Here is a 20580-nt window from a genome sequence, read left to right on the forward strand (position 1 = left end):
TGTCGTAGGACCTTAACCAGGCACGATGAATTTTATGAGCTGAGTCTCAGCGGTTTGCTCCAAGCGGTTCTCTCCTAAAAGGCTCTCCCATGAGGTTCTCCATTCAGGCAAACTAAAGAAATGACCACAACAGTTAAGAGTTTCTTCTGTACTTTTTCAAATAACTCAGTGACTCAGGGAAGAAGAAAATGTCCACATGCATTAAACTTATAAATGAAGAGACAAAACTCAGGTGTGTGTGTGTGTGTGTGTGTGTGTGTGTGTGTGTACATGTGCATGCATACCTGTCTGACATTTGATTTTTATTTTTGTTTTCTTTTTTCTGGATAAATATCACCCTACTTCCTAGATTACACCAGCCTGGGGCAAAAGTATTGTCTTTATGATAGGGACAAATAAGAATTTCTCCTTCCCTACCTCATGCATTCTATGGGAACACCAGCCCTCCCCAAAGGACTCATGTACTTGTCTGCTCTCCTCTTGGTATCCCCAAGCACCTGTCACCTCTGCCACTCCAGTTCTCTTGTCTCAGGTATGCTACCAGCCATAGTTCTGCCTCCAGTTCTGTGGTGGCTCCTGTTGCCATCTGTGCCTGGCTAACCAGCATGCAGGGGGCAGAGGACGATGTCTGCATTAGGGTGCTGACTCTGGTAGCAATTACGTCTGCCCAGGGTTCCAGCACTTTAGTGTTAATGACTCTGTTACTTTACCTTGCATTGCCAAGGCTCTCATGAGTCTCTGGGGACTGGGCTGGGAGATGGGTTGATGGTCGCTGTAGGCAGAGCTCCGTCCCCATCCTGGCTTACTGTGTCATCTCTTCTCCTTTCCTGGACTCCTTGTATCTTCAGGCAAAACTCTCTGGTCCAGATGTGCCTGAAGCCTAGGATGAACATAGCTTATGGGACATGCTTACCCATCAGGGACTAATGTGGTGGATTCCCTCATGGGCTCTGGAGCCACCTACTTTGGTTTGTACTGTTTATCAGTTGGGCCATCCTGGCCACAGGGCTTCACCTCTCTGGGCCTTAGTACTCATCTGTAAAGTGGAAATGATAACGGTACCTACCTCATAGCATTGGTATAGAGAGTCTATGAGTTAATAAAAATAAAATGATTAAGAGAGTGCCAGGCAGATAGTAAGTACATAGGTAAAAAAATGTTAGCAGTTATTATGGTAACTTCAAGTTCATTCTCCTGCTTCTTTGATCTTGCTTGATTGGAAAGTTCTCATTAGCATGGACCCCTCACAGACTCCAAACATTTGAAAGAAGAAAAGAGAGGAAAACCATGGAAATAGTGGTTATCTTTGTCTCTCCTTTTGAGGACTGGTGGCCTGGCTAGACCAACTTTCCTTCTTTCTTTCCTGTGTCCTCCCCTCAAACAGTTTTTGAAAAGGAAACAATCTGTTTTTATAGATAGAGAATAAAAGGAGAGACAAAGAATTGGAAGAGGAGGAGATAAAAGAAAGAGATGTAGGGTAGTAGTAGTGTTTGGCATACAAGTTTTGGAGTCTGTCAGACGGCCCTTGTCATTTCTATTTGTGACCTTAAGTACATTGCTTAACCATTTTGCATTCAGTATCTGTACAGTGGGTTTACTAATTACCTATCTCATGGGATGGGCATGAAGATTAAAGGAGAGACTTATACGGTACCTAATCAATAAGTGTTAATTTTTTACCTTCCTCCTGCCCTTACCCCAACAAGATGAAACCCATGTCACAAGTTGCCTGCCCATGCCTAGGCCTTGGGAGAATTCAGAAGCCGTCAAAAGATCATTTTTAAAGAGTTTCCCCAGCAACATTCATTCTGTAATGTTTTCTCTCATCAGATTTTATGCTTTTGTCTTAGAGGATGGAGCTTTCTGCAGCAGGTACAAGTGAAATCTGCCAGTGGTGGCTGGATCCAAAGATGGCAGCTCGATTACTTGCCGGCTGACTTCTCCTGGCTGCTGATGCTGTGAAATCACGTGGGCAGTTGACGCACTGTGTCACTTTCCATCTGCTCCCACTCTCCCCTTCGCGGGTATTTTTGGAAGAGTGGTTTAGTACATCAACCTTTAAAGAAAAGTAATTATTAAATCTTTCTGTCATCAAGATGTCATGGGGTTGTGTGTCACGCATAACTCTTGGCAGCATCTAAATTGGGATTTTCAAAACAAGATGAAGTTTCTCCTTGGCCCTTTGTTTTCCTTTTGAAAAAGTTCAGCTTCTGCAGCAACCGATTGGTTACCCTTTAGAGTTTTCTATGACTTAACCAATAACAAAATGATCTTCCCATTTATGATGTTTCACCTCTGGAGCCCGAAATGTGGGGCTTCGGCCATATGAGCCTGCTGGCTGGTTGGGCATCTGGCTGGATGAGTTGGAGCTCAAGGTGGCTCCTGTGGAGAAGCAACAACTATGATGAGTTGAATAAGTGCCCACCCTGTGCGAGCAGCTGGAGAAGCACTTCAGGTGCATTATTTCAGCTGAGCCCCCCAAATGACAGTGAGTATTTATTGAGCACTTACTATGCACCACATTGGGCTCTGTGATTTTACAGCATTCTCATTGGATCCTCATATCACTTGCTTAGGTAGAGTTACCTAGTGAGGGTGCAGGTGACAGTAACCTGACTCAGCTCTCCCTGATGTCCAAGCCAGTTTTATTGGATAAGGATAATGAAAAATGTCCTTGGGATAAACCTTGATAGCTTTAGGCCTGGCTAGATCCAGGTGGCCAAATGATGTGCTTGAACTCCCTCTCATTCTCTTCATTGCTTTGCCTTCCTTTGTATTGACTTTGTCCTCAGCAGAAATGCTCTATGAAGTGGCCACGATGCCCACTAGTAGCTCTGGCTTATATCCTACCAGCCTAGAAAGCAAAGTCCAAAGAAAGTGCCCTTGCCCAATGGGTCCAGCATTCGCTCTCAGTGGACTAGCTTTGCCCACATGTTCATCTGAACCAGGGAGGTAGACTAGATTGATTGGCCTGAGCTGGGTCATGTGTATACCCCAAGTGCTTGGGGGTAGGAGTAAGGTCTACCCCATTCATAACATATGGACGGAGTCAGAGGGGATGGTACTCCCAAAAGAAACCAGGGCCCTTTAATCTGAAGAAGATAAAACACCAGGCATCTTCCACAGTTCTATTATTGGGTTCATTTCATAGATAAAGAGACAGAGGGTCAGAGAATGTATGCAATTTGCTCCAAGATCTCCCCACTGGGAAGTGCCAGAACCCTCACCCCACCTTCTTTCCATTATTTGGCCAATTTTAGGACCGTCCTAATATAGTACAGTCCCTGTCTCAGGTGCATCTACTGTGCCTTTTCACTGGCTTGGTTTCCTACAGGTTACTTGTGAACAACAGAAGCCAGTTACCAAAGAAGAGGAACTCCTGTGACACAGGCGGGAATTAGAAAAGAGCCCAGCTGTGTGCTGTGAGTCTGATGACTGCACGTGATGAGTGGGGCGGAGAGCTATGCATAGTGGCACGGCCTGCAGAGTGAGCTCCTTAGGAAGCAGGGAGCCAGCCAGGGCCTCTCCTTCTGAACACTGCTTCCTGGGGTACAGGGAGCCCAGCAGTCACACCTGAGAGTTTGGGGGCCATGCCTCCTCCTGCTGCTGTGGAATGGATGGCGTTACTGTGGCTTCTGTTGCTTCCCTTACCAAGGGAGGCACCCTAATGTGTCACTGGGGAGTCTTCTGCTGGGCCCTGTCCTGCGGGTTCATAGGAAAGATGAAGGTAGCGGGTTGATTGCACTGTTCTTGTGGCTGGGGTTGGCAACTCTCTGCAGATAAACAGTTGTTGCAGACATTGACTAATCACCGCATTAGTCATCACCGCATAGAAGGGTTAATGCATCTAGGCCCTTCCTCCACCACCCTGCAGCGTCGCCTCTGCAAGTTCTGGGCCAAAACCTCAGGTTGTGCAGGAGAGGGTTTCGGATGGGACATGCATGGACATCACATCAAATAGCATGGAGCACATGGTGAGAAATGTGTTCTCTTCTCAGTTGTGTATCATTCCTCTGATCGGCATCTCCCTGAGACTTGGTCCATGACTCAGACTCATCCCAGCACCAGATCAGCTCTCTCTCAGGTTCTTTCTACAGTAGTCAGCATGGGCCTCGTGCTCGGAGCCTTTGGCAGGCAATAGCATCCAGCTGGAATGTCATGGCGTTGCTTCTGTTTTTATTGTATTTATCTTTATGGTTTCCTTCCATCATGGCAAGTGGTACCCTACTTGTGGCAGGGATATAAACTTGGTGAACAAAGAAAATATATTTTAGTAAAAAAAGGTGAGTGGATTGAAGGAAAACACTCTAAATTCTATGTATCTTATATGTATCAGTCAGGGTTCAACTAAGTAAACAGAGGCAGTTTACATCTTTGGATGTATGTATTAAGAAGTTTATTGGAAGGAACTGGCTCACATGGTTGTATGGTCTGGCTAGGAGAGCGAAATCTATGGGGTAGGTGGACAGGGTGCTCAGGCTGGAACTCTGGAGCATGGGCTAAGGTAGCAATTTCTTCTGCTTCTGGGAAGGCTCACTTCTGCTCTTAAGGTCTTTCATCTGCGTGCACCAGGCCCACCCAGATCATCTACATTCTAGTACAGTGATGGAGAACCTATGATACACGTGTCAGAGGTGACATGCGAACTCATTTTTTTGGTTGATTATTCTTTGTTAAATGGCATTTAAATATATAAAATAAATATCAAAAATATAAATCTTTGTATAACTATGGTTGGAAATATCAAAAAATTTCTATATGTGACACGGCACCAGAGTTGAGTTAGGGTTTTTCAAAATGCTGACACGCCGAGCTCAAAAGGCTCACCATCACTCTTCTAGAATAATACCCCTTTTGTAAAGCCAATTCATTATGGACTATAATCACATCTACAGAATACCTTCACAGCAGCGCCTAGGTTCGTGTTTGAATAATTGGGGACTGCGAATGAGGTTGTGAAGGAGATAAGCAAATGATGGGCAGTTGGCAAACCCGAGCCAAGCAGGTGGGGCAAATAGTTAGCGTATCAGGCCCTGAGCACAGCAGCTGGTTACTGGAGGTTAGGGGATGACGGGTATTTTAGCAATCAGCGCCGCCTTTTCTGCTGTCTCTTCTTAGGCCCCTTTTCTAAGGGACCAGCTTCTGTTTACCTTTGTCTCCCTAATTTCATCCGTTTGATTTAATAGAGGTAAGTTTGTCCTTAGAAAAAGTCTGAAAATGATTTGGACTCCAATAATTTCACACCAGGGCGATTGCAATACTCACAATGACACCCTTTTTACCAACGCCGCTGCTTGTCCGAGTTAGCAACGCACTTCAATCTTAGAAGGTCCTAGGTCGCCCCACCCACTGATCGTGGTCATTGAATTGGAAATGTAATTACATGATTATTAATCAAATGTATTTTCTCAGGACTGAAGAGAGAGGCCTGGAAGGGTCCACGGGGCGCTTTCCCCCATTAAGGCAATTAGAAAAGGATGTGGAACTTGTGCTTCGATGAGAAGATTGACTTTATGAGAGTCTCCTGGGGACCCGAGGGGAGGGAGTCGGTTTTACTCTTTAAAAACCAGAATTTTCTGTTTCCTTTGGAGGCCTTGGTTTTCTGGATGGTGAGCTGTGCCTTCACAGAACACGGAGGGCTGATCACATTTCCAGAGCTTGACCCTCGGAGCAGCAGTGGTAAGTGAGCGTCTCCTGGCTGACATTCGGAGATGGACATGCTGTCTCGCTTCCATCGCTGCACATGCACAGTGTTTGTCAGGGCGGTTGCTCTGGGCCGGCCCTCTACCAGAAGCAGGACTGCCTGCCGGTCGGCCAGTTGAAGGGCTGGATCACACTCGGTGTTGGCAGAGTGAGCAGGGTGGGTGGGTGCCTGTTTCACCGTCAGTTGTACCTGGGAGCCAAATCACAGGGGAAAGTTGGCTTGTGTCTGTGGAGATGAGAGAAGAGGTATATTTCAACTGTGTGTGTGTGTGTGCGGGGAAGAGGGGGGAAGGCGGTCTAAATTCTTCAAGTTTGCAGATGACATCAAGTCGGGGAAATAGGTCTCATTTCAAACCTCACCTGGATGGTAGGGGCTGCCTTACCTGGGCCCAAAGGAGAAAGAGTGATAAGACTGTTACTAACCTGTGTTGTGGGTGGTGGGTGTGGGAGCAAGCGTGGCGTGGGTTTGAAATACCAGCTCTGGTGGTTAAGGCGTAGACTCTGAAGGTTAATATTTAGATTAAGGTAGAGTTTCCCTGCTTGGTTTCCTCATTTGGATGGCAAACTACGTGAGGGCAGGGCCCAGGATACGCTCATGTGTAATACAGGGGCCGGGGGCCTTTCCGACCCTCTTTTCTGGCCCTGCGCAGGCATTGCCCAGGGTAACTGCCATGCCCATTCTCTCCAGGAGCCCTCCCTCCCTTGGCGAGTTGATTTTCCTGAATGTCTTGCAGGAATACAGGGGACGGAGCCCCATTGCTCACCTCTGAGTAGCCCTGCCTCTGAATCTCCTTCGGATTATGTAGGGGTTGGTGTTGGCATTTGAGGTGCTAGCTAGACGTTTGTGGCTTAACGCTGAGGTGCCGGAGGAGGTGGAGATGTGTCAGACTGGGGCCTGCCCTGCTGGAGCACAGGCTAGTGGGTTTAGGAAAGAGCCTGAGTTTTCCAGGTGGCTGGAGTATTCCTCCCACCGCAGTCTTTCTAAACTTGGGAGTCTTGTGTGGCATTTCTACCTTTAGGACCTCTCTGCCACTTTCCTGGCAAATTACAGAAGCAGCAAAGCAGTTGTGGCCCCTGCGTCCAGCAAGCAAAACTCCAGGTAAATAAAAGCCATGAACAGACAAGTAAAAAATGTTTTAAAAGAAAAACAAACAAACAAAATAAGAAACCCTCTTCTCCCCAAACAAACATTGGCATAAAAATAAGAAAAAAGTCCAGGTAACCCAGGCCTGGCGTAACCATAGCAACCCTAATGGGGCGCAGTGACCCAGCATAAATCCAGGCTCCTGGAGCAATGTGCGGGAATGTGTCTGCTCTCCATGAGGGGAGGGAAAGGTGCCTTGCTCCCCATGGGTCTCCCTAATAGCACGGAGGGGGAGCGGGTGATGCTTCACTCAGAGTGAAGGACAGAAAGCCCTGATGCCGGCGCAGAATGGTTTCCCATGGCCTGTGAACTGGGTTGACATGTTAACCCGGTCATGTATTTCCACGCTCTGGGTCTGCTTTGGGTTGGCGAAGAAAAGCCAGATGGGCAGCTCCAGCGTCGAAGGAATGGGGGGCATCTTACACATAAACACACAGGCACATGTGTGCACCCTGTCCGGCAAGTGGGGGAGGCAGAGCTAGCTGCCTGGTCCACAATGCCTTACGCCTGTCTGTTTTCTCTTTGCACCCGGCATGGCTGGAGCTGGCATCATCGCAAGGCATGCTGGGGCCGATGCTGCATTTTCTGCTCCCTGTGCCGAAAGCTGCCTTCTTCATAGCCTCCAGGTTATGACCCAAGTGTCAAGTGTCATGTTAGAGAGGCCCTCCTGACTACTGTGGCAAGTGCCCCCCCACAGTGACCCTACCTTACATCCTCCCACTTGTCTTTTTCGCAGCCCTTAACCTTTTCTCCATTTCCCTTGCTCATTTGTGTGCTTGCTTGTTCTAGTCCTCCTCTCTGACTTGCATGTAACTTGTGTCTATCATGTTTTATCTCTTTATCATTTAGCCAAGGGCTTGGCACAAAGCAGGTGCTCACTAAACACCCACTGACTGACCGACTGAATGCTTCTTCCAGGTCTTTTGTGTCCAAAAGTGGCAGCAGCATTGAGAATCCGTAACCAGGGCAGTACGGGGGAGACCCCAATCTTGAGGACTTTTCTTTCTAGAAGCTGTGCCCCCACCCCCTTCCCACTGCCGTGACAGTTAGATGAAGTTTGGCTGCAAGCAGGCCCTTGGTTCTCACCTATAGGAGAAACAAGGCCTCTAGTCTGGGTGCCAGGGAGTCAGGGACGGAGGGGAGGTGCAGCAGGGCCCTGCGCTGGCCCCACTTTTCTTCCTGGGTGTGCATGTTTGTGTATCTCTCCTCTTGCTTTATTAAAAAGCACTCTGCTGGGCAGAGCAAGCCGGGAGGTCTCAGGTAGAAGCAGACGGATGTCTCTATTGAACTCCTAAGCTGATTACATCCTGCTGTGTCTCAAAAATAAAATGAAACATAAATTAAAAACTCCTCAACCCTTGCTTCTTTCAAATTTCATTTTAGAAGGCACAAACGAGGCCTGCTCCTTCGGTACAGGCTGTGCGACGGAAAGGCTTGCTCCCCCGTCCCTCCCAGGGCTGGCCTCCTCCCTCAGCGGTGCTCCCGGCAGGATCATCCAAGTCCTTGAATGTCTGAATGGCTTATGCGGGAGATAATGTATAGATGGATCGCCACCCTTCTGTCTAGCATGGTGCCGGTGACACAGCAGTGTGGACCGAGGGCTGCATGCAGAGTCCTTTGGAGGAAGCTTTGAGGAGAGGATGATGGGATTGCCTCCCCTTTCTTTGACCTGTGACTGCAGCTGCAGACTGACATTTGCACCAGTTCTAGTAACACCGAATGTTTCTCAGCCTGATGATCACCTTCTTTCTCCCTGATCGGAGAGGCCGGCGAGCAGCTAGTCTTCCTGGTGAGCTGGGGAGTCTGGTTCCATCAGAATAGACACTGCCTGGCTCAGTCTGCTCTCTGCCCTTCGCCCCTCCCCTGCTGCACCCAGTGTTCCGGCTGGATGGTGATGACCGGCTTCTGGTTAGGAATGCTGCCCCCTGCAGGCTGAGCTCCCCACCTCCTGAGAGTCCCCCAGGCGTTCACTCTGGCCCTCACCCGCCTCTGCTTGTGGTCCTGGAACAAACAGGCTGGCTTGTTCCTTGCTGAGGCTGCTGTGATGCACTCCCATCTTTGTTTCCTAGGTGCTTTGGAGCTGCTGAATGGCTTTCTTTTCCCGGATTTCCTTGTCCCTCAGCCACAGTCATTACTCCCCTGCTTGCCTGGCAGTAACACTTCTGAGGTCAAGGTCCCCCTGCCCCCAGCCCACAGTGAATGGTGCCGGAGGCTGAGCTGTCTGGAGGTCAGGGAATAGTTTACTCAAAGGGATGTTTTGCTTGCTCCCCAATGACTTCAGATTCTCCCAGCAAACATTCTTGGAATCACTTAATTCCTCGGAGCTCATCGGAATTCTCCTGGTGCAAACTGGGTGGTGTTCTTGATCATATTAAGTCATTTAAAATGCATGTCAGCGATTGGATTTCCCCGGCCATCACCCCCTTCCTCTCACCAGCAGGGGGTCTCCTTTGACTCACTGATTTTTAAGGGTGAGATGCATTTTCTTTGTGACATGAGTTTGACTCTCAGGGGTAGCGAAATTGTGGGGGTTGGATCTGTACTGGGAAATGGCGAGGAGCCTCCTGGGCTGGAGAAATGCAGAGGTGAGACAAAGAGGGGAAGAACTGGCTACAAGGTTGGAATTTACTAATCTCATTCACACACAGTGCTGGGGGACACAGTCTCATGTTCCAAGCGTTTCCAGCCATTAAAGCAGAGCAGCGTGGATCAAGTGTGCAGTGTCAGGCATTCGGCATCAGAGTTGGGCACAGAGGAGATCCCGGTGTAAGATCTTTGAGGTTGGGCTCTTGTGATGGGCATCATCCAGTCCGGCATCAAAAAATGCTGTTTTTAGGAGGAAAAAAAGAAGAAATACTCGCTTAAACGTGTTCAGTGTACCAACAAATATTCTGATGTTTGATAAATGTATAACAATAAAAGCATAATATGCTAATTAGACTGGACAGCCGAACGACCTTCCAGACGTCCTTTCAGACAACCTTTCGGACGAAGTCCTGGTGGCAGGGGCTGAGGCAGTTAGGGGCGATCAGGCAGGCTGGCAGGTGGTTAGGGGTGATCAGGCAGGCAGGTGAGTTGTTCCCGCCACCATGCATGAATTTTGTGCACCGGGCCTCTAGTAATAATAATATTATTATTGAGCTCCTACTATATTTCTTGAAGTACTTTGCATATTTATTTCCACTCATCACAAAACATTCAGGCTGGTGGAATTATCTTTATTTCACAGGTAAGACACACCCCACTGAACATGTCCAAGGGGGATCTCCCGAGTCCCCGGTTATTCCCCAGCCTTGCCTGTCCGAGCAGGTGGCACTGCCCTCCACCCTGCAGATGCTGCAAGCTGGCTTTCATCCCAGATCCCTACTCCCCTGGCTGACTCTGGCCTTCAGCCATGAGCTTGTATTTTTTCTACTTTGTACTTCGAAGTTGCACATCTCTCTGTTGTCCAAAGCTAGTCCACTTTTACCAAGCTAGTCCAAATGCAAATGTCTTCTGATTCCCTTTCTTGCCCCTCCCAATGTCTTCTCACAGCATCAGAGCAGTCTCTACAAACCACAAATCACCAGGGCATGCAACCACATCAGAGTCTGCAGCAACTCCCCATTCCCAGGCTCCCTCCCCCATCTGGTCTGGTCTCCTCCACCCTGGGCCCCTGCACAGGCTTCCTGTCTAGTCCTGGAGGTTGTCCTCATGTCTGTCTCCTGCGTTCTAGCCCTGTTCCAGCATGCTGCCTCCTGCTCCTCCTGCACCGGCTCCAGGGGGCCTTTAGTTCTTGTCAGAGGCTTTGTCAGGCTCCCTCTTTATTCTCCTCCAGTGGATTCAGTTGAATGTCCTTCTAGATTCAGGATGGGGCTCGGAAATCCGCATTCAGCAAGCTCCTAGTCCTGTCATTCCAGTGCAGGGATCCGCAGCCCACACTGGGGTGGAAAACGTGGTTTTTGGAAAGTGCCTGTGGACAGGGTCCTCTTAGGGAGGGGCCTGTAGAAATGCCACATGAGATATGAGACTTGCTACGCCCTTGATAATATGCAGCAGATTTTTTACAAACCAAAAAAATGGGGCTGCTCAGGTCGGTCTCCCAGTTATACACCAGATACCTTTTAGATGCTTCCAAAAACCCTCATTCTTTGATCCTCAGCAGGTGAAAGGAGCCACCACTGTGGATACGTACAGGTGGTTGAAAAACTAGTTTGAGTAGCAGCTTTGTAGTAGGGATAAGTGTTTGGTCTGCCAGGTGTTGGCTGTGGTGGGGGTGCTGTTTGCGAAATGATGTGTTTGTCATGTGGTCTCATTACCTTGAACCCCGGAGACAGTGGACTCCTGTGAGGGGTGCCTGTGCTGAACCCCGCTGCGCAGACTTTCCAGTTTGGTAGCTGCATTTGGGCATTTCTCATTTCCAGCGGACAGATTGGATGTTGCACCAGAATATGGAGTTGAGAACTACTCTAGTTCTGCCAGAGATTTTGAAAATCTTTAATATTCCCAAGGGACCTGTGCAGTTTTTGGAAAGAAGAAAAAAATATTAAAAAGATTGTCACACAAAAAGTGAAATAAACACTAGGGATGACTTGTTCTTTGCTCATTCCAGTTATTGGACATCCTGAAAAAAAGGGGGTTTTCTGCAGTGAGTTGAGTTTTCTGTACATAGTTCTTATTTATAAATGATGCCTTTTCTTCAGATGGTTTCATTTGAACAAGTTTTATGTGTATCCAGGCAGGTATCAACAAGCAGCATGTGCAAAAGCTGTGGGCAGGGAAGGTCATGGTGCATTTAGGCAGCCCCCCAAAGGGACAATATGGTGTAGAATGGTGAGAGAAGAGATGGGAGAGACTTGCAGGGGTCAGACCTATGCAGGCCTTTCTAGGCCAAAGCCAAACCTGTGTGTGTGATTCTAAGAGCATGAGAAAGCCATTGGATTGCTTTTGCAATGGGTTGTGTTCTTAAAAGCTCACGCTGATGTTGAAACTGATTGAAGGGTGAAGAGCAGCAAGACCAGACAAGAGGCTGCAGGAATAGCCTTGTCAAGAGATCATGGTGGTTTGAAAGGGGTTATGGGAGTGAAGTTGGGACGTAATAAATATATTGGAGAAATATCCAGGAGGTAAAATTGTTGGCACAAAGGAAGGAGGTCAGATGACACTAGCAGTTCCTCTCTGACCACAGAGAAGTGCTGTGTTCTGAGCTGGGGAACCTGGAGAGTGTTGGGGATGGAGAAGGTGGCTGGTTCGGTTTTGCACGTGTGAAGTTGAAGCTGCCTATACCTCGTCCAACTGGAATTGCCAAGAAGGCAGGGAACATGCAGGACTGGCATTCAGAACACAGATCTGCCCTGGAGAGAGACACTCTTGGAATTTCACCATTTGCTAGCACAGGTTTTTCTCAATTCTGAGTATCCCTTGCTTAAAGAACATGACCACTCCAACTGCTATGCAGGATTCTCAAAGTGCCAAACGCTTGTTCCACCAGCTTGGACTTTGAATAATTGGCGTCTGGAACCCTTTGAAGTGGAGGCCTTTTAGCATTGTTCTTTACCCACTCCTCCTGTGGTCAGTCAGTATGCTAGTCAGGGTCCTACAAGGAGACAGAACCAATAGGACATAGATCCAGATAGAGACACAATAGTCGCCCCTTATCTAAGGGAGACATGTTCCAAGACCCCCAATGGATGCCTGAAACTACAGAAAGCAAACTGCAGATAAGGGGGTTCTGCTGTAGATCCAGATGTAGACACACCTGCGGATATTTATTTTAGGAATTGGCTCAGGTGGTTATGAAGGCCAAGAAGTCCCACCACCTGCCCTCTGCAATGTGGAGGTGCAGGAAAGGTGGTATAATTCAATCCAGTTCTGAAGGCCTGAGAATCGGGGGCCCAGGTGCAAGTCTGGTTTCAGTCTGGAGAAAAAGAGAGAGAGAGAGAGAGAGAGAGAGAGAGAGAGAGAGAGAGAGAATGAGAATGAATTTGCCCTTTCCCGAACTTTCCTGGTGCCCAACCACACTGGGGAGGGCGAACTTCTTTACTCAGTCCACTGATTCAAATGTTAATCTCTTCTGGACACACCCTCAGAGACATACCCAGAAATAAAGTTTTATTGGCATCTGGGCATCCCTTGGCGCAGTCAAGCTAACACATACAATTTTTTTTCATATGTGAAAATGTTATTTTTATTTATTTATTTATTTTTTATTGCAAAGGGTATTACATATGTAACACATACAATTAACCATCACCCTCAGATACTAGTGTCATAGAGCTGGGGCAGCAGGCAATGGTCAGCAGGACGTGGTACCAGGGCTTGTCATTGGCTAGGGAATGGATGGGGAGACACACCTGAAGGTCTCGGCTAAAGCATGATCCATGGCTTCCAAAAACCACTGGAGAGCAGGTGAGCAAGCTGCAGGAAAGGAGATGAACGATGCCGGGATGAGCAGGGAAAGGCCCTGGGTTGGGTACTCAGAGGTTGTGGGTAAATCAGTAGAAACTAGTCCGTGAAGCCCTGGTTGGGCAGTTCAGTTGGCTAGCGCACTGGCCCAATACACCAAGGATGTGGGTTCAATCCCAGGTCGCGAATCAACCAATGGATGCATAAATACGTGGGACAACAAATCTCTTTCTCTTTTTCTCTCTCATACTCTCTCCCGAAACATTAATCAATAACAAACTCAAGAGTAATAAAAAAAGAAACCAGCCTGAGCAATGGCCAGGAGGCAGCTCATAAGTAGGTGTTGCTGGGAAGGGTGGCAGGTCCATGCCTCCCAAGCTCTCCCAGGAGAAAAATGCTAGAACTGCGGGAACTCTAATAGAACTTCAAAATGACCCGAAATTGCTACAGAAATTGTGAAATGGACCTCATAGTTCTACTCGTTTTGCAACAGCGTAAAAAGCACAGTCCTCCACTCTCTTTCAAAATAGACAAGAAAGGGGCCTCTCTTCTGCCAACCTCCATTATTCCCCATTCCTCCTGTCTTCAGATTTAACATTTCTGGAAGAATTAGGGAGGAATCATAAGAGATAATAGAGAAATAGCAGCATTGTGGAGCAAATAAGAAATCAAGATTGAAGTCAGTGACATGTATGGAGGTGGTGGGCTGGTGTCAATGCTGATCTTATTACATGCCTGATAGAGAAGCAAGATTCTGCATCCCCTATCCCCTACCCACTCCCTCCTAAAGAAATTCTTATTTGTTTACCTCGAGAATGTGAGTGCCCTGGTGAGAGAAGATGAGTGTTCTTACCTGTAAAGGGGAAGAGAGGAGACAGGTATTCATATGACTCAGTGCATAGTTCATTTTCTTTTCTTTTTTTTTTTTCAGTTATAAAATCCTGAGTCCCAGTTAGAGTCTTAAATTGTTGTTTCTCTGGCTGTGTTGTCTTACATGAATCACCTAGTTTTCCTGATTCTCAGTTTACTGAAAATAATCCCTGTTGTACTTTCATGATAGCTTTGAAAAAAATTCAATAAAATAACATGTGTAAATCCTTTATAAATTAGTTATTGCTATGACACTCAACATGAATTTGAGGTAGTTTACAATAAGAGACTTGCGTATATAATAGGACTGTAGACATATGGGTAAACAAAAATGTTACAAAGCCATTCAGTGGAATACTAAAAAGGACAACTGCATAGGGTGGGAATCTGAGGCCAAAGAGAATTCTCATCAGCATGGAGCGCTGAACTTCTTGGCAGACGAGACATAAAGGGAAAGTAGCTCAGAAAGAATGCTTAGAATTTCATCAGGAGTCACCAGTGTTTTACCAGAAGTTACTGCTGGTAATTCTATTCCCTGCTGCTAGCCTAGGGCAAACTTGAAAAACATTTGGTGACTTGAACAAACACAACTAAGACGTGATCCTTGCCTTCAGCCCAGTGGCGAGGAGTTTATTGTACTTGGCCTTAAGTGAGGGGCCAAGTACAATACAGGCGGCCAGTTTCCAAAAGCTACTTGATTAAGAAATTTGATTGATCTCCATTGTGTGGTCCTTCCAAGACTATTTCCAGGGCACCGATGGTTACAGGCACTGCACCAGTTCTCTGCAGAGGGAAAGGAAGTCTAAAAGGACCCAGCATTTCAACTTCTAGAATTTATCCCAGAAACACACTCCTTCGTGGACACAGAGATACACACACAAAAATTTTATGTTGGTGGTGTTTGCATAGCAAGGGAGATGAACATAATGCAGAAATCATTCCCTAGGAGAGTAGATAAGTAAGCCACAGTACTTCCTACAGAGGAGGGCCAGGCAGCTGTTAACATGAGCAAGGCAGAGCCGTGCGCTGCATCAAGGAAGCGCGCTTCTGTCTTATGTGGCTTAGCAGTAAGCAAGCTCTCAAAGCATGTAGGCAACGATTCTATCTTTCTGGAAAATGGCAAAATTTGACATAACATTAATAATTAACAGATGTACTTATATACAAATTGTTGATGGAATATGCACCAATGGCTGTGGTTATCTGTGACAGATTCTGGGGAAGTTTCACTGCCTTTGTCTTTCCATAAGGTTTGAATTTCCTTTTGCCTTGTACTACATGTGTTATCAGAAAGAGCAATAAAGATACTGAACACTGCGTGGGAACTATGGATAACATGCGGCATAAATTATTGTCCCCACCTTTGTAAAGGTCAAAGTCCTGTAGGGGAGAAAGCCACTGAAGGAATTAAATGGCCATGTGAGCAGCACAGTGATAGTATTGTGGATGTGGGCATGAGTGCCTGGTAGGTGTCAGCGCTGGGGGTGGGGTGGTCAGAAGGATGTTGTAGAAAAAGTGACCTCAACGTGGTTTGGAAGGACACAGAGTGCCCGCGACCAGGCGCTATGACAAGGGCCACCAGCCTGTTGGTCACTGAGGAAGTAGCCCAGTCCCTGGGACAGTCTGAGTCATGAAATGCCACTGGAGGCCAGACGGCCCAGGGAACTGTTTGAAGACAGATGGTCTCGGAGAAGCACAGAGGGTCAACTCAAGTGTTCACAGGCCAGTCACATGGTTCTGCCTGGTCCCCTACTTGAAGGAACTTGGCATTAAGCCAGAACTTAGTTGGTGAACGAAGGACAAATTCCAGACGATCCTAATTAAATCCAAGCTTCCTGCACCACATCGTTCTTAAATCCTGACTTTATGGTCCAGAGGCAAGACACAAGTGTCACCAGGGTGAATTTATCTAGGGATGACATCACCAAGATACTTGGATTGATAGCAGGGTTAAGGGCAGAGCCTCAAGGCTTTTGCTGACAGAAGGAACTTGATGTTTTCTCAAGGTCCTCACATGCATTTATCCGTGAAGGGCTCCAGGGAACACAGTCGGTGACCTCAGTCCTTAGAGTTGGTCTCCTTGGTGCTGGTGTCCCCGAAGGCTTCTTAGGCTTGGTGATGTGGTCAGGAAGCCCCGGTTAGGGTGGAATGAGTCCAGTGTGAGCAGTCTCTCTCCAGCTCTGCTCTTGTGTCAGGGAGCCAGAGAGGGCAAGGATCAGAGGAATGGGCAAATGATGGGCAGGACGGCAGGACTGTGGATTTCTTTGTGAATCAGGTATAAAACTGTGGGCTGGAGGTGTCCAGGCCCCGAGCTAAGCCGCAGGGAACCTGGGAGACCAAATGACTCTGTATCAGATCCTTGCCCCTCTCTGCTCACAGACCAGAACATTAAACCAGGCAGATGATCTCTGCCAAGGTTATCCTCCGATTCATGGTTGTGAGAGTCCCTTGCGCCTGCCAGGTGAGGCTTATCTTTAGCTGACAGTGTTCATTCAGGTCTGGCTGCACAGGCGGCACCGTATCCCTTACACACAGCCTGGGGGCAGGGGGCAGCTGTCCAGCCTTCCCTCAGGGCTGCCAGCAGCCACTACCAGGATGGACTATGGTGGCCACTATATGCGCTATATCAGCAGGGATGATCACAGAATAGTTTCTGGTTAGGCTACAAGCAATCAGGGCCTAGACCTTTGCCAAAACTTCTCTTTCACCCTGTACAAGAAACTCAAATGCCATTTTATTGTTCTTGCCCTTAGAGAAGAAAGGAGAGGGAGACAGATAGAAGCATCAATGATAAGAGAGAATCACGAATTGGCTGTTTCCTGCATGGCCCTACTGGGAATTGAGCTTGCAAGCAGGGCATGTGCCCTGACTGGGAATCAAACCATGACCTCCTGGTTCATAGGTTAACACTCAACCACTGAGCCACGTGAGCCGGGCTGTTCTTGCCCTTCTTGATCTTTTAGCCAGTTTCTTCCCTGACACTTTCATCATTTCTGCTGTTCTGACACCTCTGTGTCTTTTGTTCCCTCTTCCTCGAATGCCCGTGCCTCCATCCTGGCCTGGTTCACCCGATTCGTCTTGACTATGTGGCCCCTAGTTGGCTCCCATTTTCCTCTTGCCACTCACTCTCATCCTAGTTCTGATTCTAAAGCCCTTGTTGGATCATACGCATTGCCTGGCACATAGCAGGGTTTTAATATTTATTTATTTGTTTGTTTGTTTGTTTATTTATTTATTTAGAGGAAATAGGGGAGGTGGTGAATCATTTATTGTGATAAATAAAGTAATAGGGGCCAGAGGGACTGCACAGCCTGTTTAGCACCCACTGGATCTAGCACACACCGATCGAAGGAGAGAGCTCTTCACGTGGCAAGAACATCACACGCAAGACCGTCACAGACGTGTGGCCGCAGGAGATTCTGAACGTTCTCCAGCATTTACCCGAGGCACGGCCCAGTGCTCCTTTGCTTGCCTGTTCCTTCATTCCCTTGTTCATTCAATATTGACCTAGATGTGCCGGGCGCTGCTCTGGATGCGAGGAATATTGCTAGTGAACAAAACTGGAAACCATCCGTCTTCATGGACTTGCTCTGTAGTGGGAGCAGCTGATAACGAATGAAGAAATCTGCTGGGATGGGGTGGGTGGGACCAGCTTTCCTTGGAATGATCAGGGCAACGTTCTCTGAGAACATTTGCGTAGAGACCTGGATGAAGGGAGGTCAGCCACTGGACACCTGGGGAAGAAGGTGCTGCAGGGAGAAGGAAGAGCAGTGAGAAAGCCCGGGGTGGGGGCACCCTTGGTCGCAACAACCACTATAGGTTTCTTAGTGATTCGATGACCACAGTATTTTCATTTTGTTTGCTATCCCTTTGCATTATAGCTCTCACAAGATAAACCAAGTAATGTTGTAGGTCTGCCTCATTATATACGGTGGGCATATTCCTGGAAATGTGAGTGTATCTATGTGAATTTAATTTTCGTAATTGAATTCCATTCTAAAGGCACACGATGAGCTTGTCTAAGGGACTGCATGGCTAATCCTTTTTAATAGAGCCTCAGAGGACCCCTCAGGTTCTTCTCATTTTAAAATACCAAGATTTTATGTCCCCACAGAGGCTGAACTTGCACCTATTATCATGAAGGTGGAGAGAACACAACACTAAGTCCTTATAAATGGCAGCCAGCAGTTAGGCAGGCAGATAAAATTTCACTGGAAGAGATTAAAATTCCCCACCCCCCTCAAGTACTTGCTCTGTTATGCAAAGATGACAGTTTTTTGGCATGAAGAAAATAGAAACTAGGCGCCAGAAGACTAGGAAAAAACAAGAGTACAAAGTAGCTGTTTCTGAAATCTCTAGTTAAAAGAGCAAGCCATTCTAGCTGGGTGGCTTGGTTGGTTGGAGCATTTTCTTGTGCAGCAAAAGGTTGTGGGTTCGATTCCTGGTCAGGGTACATACATAGGTTATGGGTTTGATCCCAGACTGGGTGCATATAAGAAGCAACTCATCTCTCTCTCTCCCCAATAAGCATCCTGAGTGAGGAAATAAATAAATAAGCCAACACTTTTTTCTCGTAAGGGAAGTAACTTTTTGCCTTTTGAATGTGAGTTTGTGTGGGCTGTATTGTGATAGGAGCAGGTAAGGATGGGCCAGTTCCAAATCTTCTTTCCACTATCATCTTGGTTATTGTAAACAAATGAGCAAACTAAATGAGGTATAAAATGAGGTGGGTGTGTGTGTGTTTGTTTAACATATGAATATTTTACATGTCTCCATGTTGAGGTCTGGCTTTGGCATGATGAATACACTTAAGAGTGCAGGGATACCCGGCTGGCATGGCTCAGTGGTTGAGTGTCAACCTATGAACTAGGAGGTCACAGTTCACATGTCTGGGTTGTGGGCTTGATCCCCAGTGTGGGGTGTGCAGGAGGCAGCTGATCAACGATTCTCTCTCTTCATTGATGTTTCTCTCTCTCTCTCTCTCTCTCTCTCTCTCTCTCTCTCTCCCCCTTTCCCTTCCTCTCTGAAATCAATAAAAATATATTTAAGAAAAGAGTGTAGGGATGATGTTGGGCAATATAGCTCATTCTTGAGATAATTTTGATGATAGATTGTTTGCTTGGGTGCCAACCTCATATACCTTTTATTTATTTATTTTTTCATTGAATTTATTGGGGTGACATTGGTCCATATATATTTTTTTTCTTAATCCCTTCACCTCTGTCATTCAGCACCCTAACCCATCTCCCCTTTGACAACTATCAGTCCGTTCCATGTATCCATGCTTCTGTTTCTATTTTGCTGGTCAGTTTTTTTTTTGTTTTGTTCATTAGATTCTACATATAAGTGAGATCATATGGTATTTGTCTTTCTCTGACTGGTTTATTTCACTTAGCATAATAATCTCAGTAATCTCCAGGTCCACCCATGCTGTTGCAAAAGGTAAGATTTCCTTCTTCTTTTCTTGCAGCTGAAATCAATAAAAATATATTTAAGAAAAGAGTGTAGGGATGATGTTGGGCAATATAGCTCATTCTTGAGATAATTTTGATGATAGATTGTTTGCTTGGGTGCCAACCTCATATACCTTTTATTTATTTATTTTTTCATTGAATTTATTGGGGTGACATTGGTCCATAAAACCACACAGGTTCAAGTGTACAACTCAACAGAACATCTGCACACTGCATTGTGTGCCACTGCCCAAAGCAAAGTCCACTTCTGTCCCCATCCGGCCCCTCCCCACCCACCTCCACCTGCTCCCACTGCCTTTTCCTCTGGCCGTCACCACACTGTTGTCTGTGTCATAGATATATATTTTATATATACTTATATAGTAATCTCCAGGTCCACCCATGCTGTTGCAAAAGGTAAGATTTCCTTCTTCTTTTCTTGCAGCCCAGTAGTATTCCATTGTGTAAATGTACCACAGCTTTTTTATCCACTCATCTGCTGATGAACACATTGGTTATTTGCAGATCTTGTTTATTATAAATAACACTGCAATGAACATAGGGGTGCATATTCTTTCAAATTAGTGTTTTGGGTTTCTTCAGATGAATGCCCAGAAGTAGAATTGCAGGGTCACAAGGCAGTTCCATTTTCAATTATTGAGGGAACTCCATACTGTTCTCCACTGTGGCTGTACCAGTCTGCATTCCCACCATGTACCTTTTAAATGATTCAAAATGATTTATTAGATACTAAAGCAAAAGAGGGGAGATAAAGAAAAGCAGGAGCAACTATGTATTATTATTTAAGAACAGTCACTCTGTGGTGTGAACAGGGAGCCAATCCTCAAAAAAGCCTGTTCAGAAGGTTCATCCTCCAGCCACTCCTGGATCTCTGCAGGCCGTGGTCACCAGCCTGGCTCACTGGTGCAGCCTGGCTCCGTTTGCAGCCCACTTTGCTCAGTTGTGGTTGCGAGGCAAGGCTCCTTTCTGTTGGCCTCCTCTCTTTACCATGGGTGAGTCTGCAGG

At 46.8% G+C, this 20580-nt stretch overlaps 1 long non-coding RNA gene across 4 annotated transcripts in view; it reads left to right on the forward strand.

Annotated features, from left to right (window-relative positions):
- The window catches only part of LOC107181648, a 214415-nt gene that overhangs the window by 26792 nt on the left and 167043 nt on the right, over positions 1 to 20580 (forward strand). For all 4 annotated transcript variants that reach the window (XR_001512325.1, XR_001512324.1, XR_001512322.1 and 1 more), the window contains exon 3: positions 5592 to 5679. This is a non-coding gene — a long non-coding RNA (uncharacterized LOC107181648). The remainder of the gene's footprint in view (positions 1 to 5591; positions 5680 to 20580) is intronic.

Source organism: Myotis davidii, unplaced genomic scaffold, assembly GCF_000327345.1.
Source record: "Myotis davidii unplaced genomic scaffold, ASM32734v1 scaffold107, whole genome shotgun sequence".
Lineage (NCBI taxonomy): Eukaryota > Metazoa > Chordata > Mammalia > Chiroptera > Vespertilionidae > Myotis > Myotis davidii.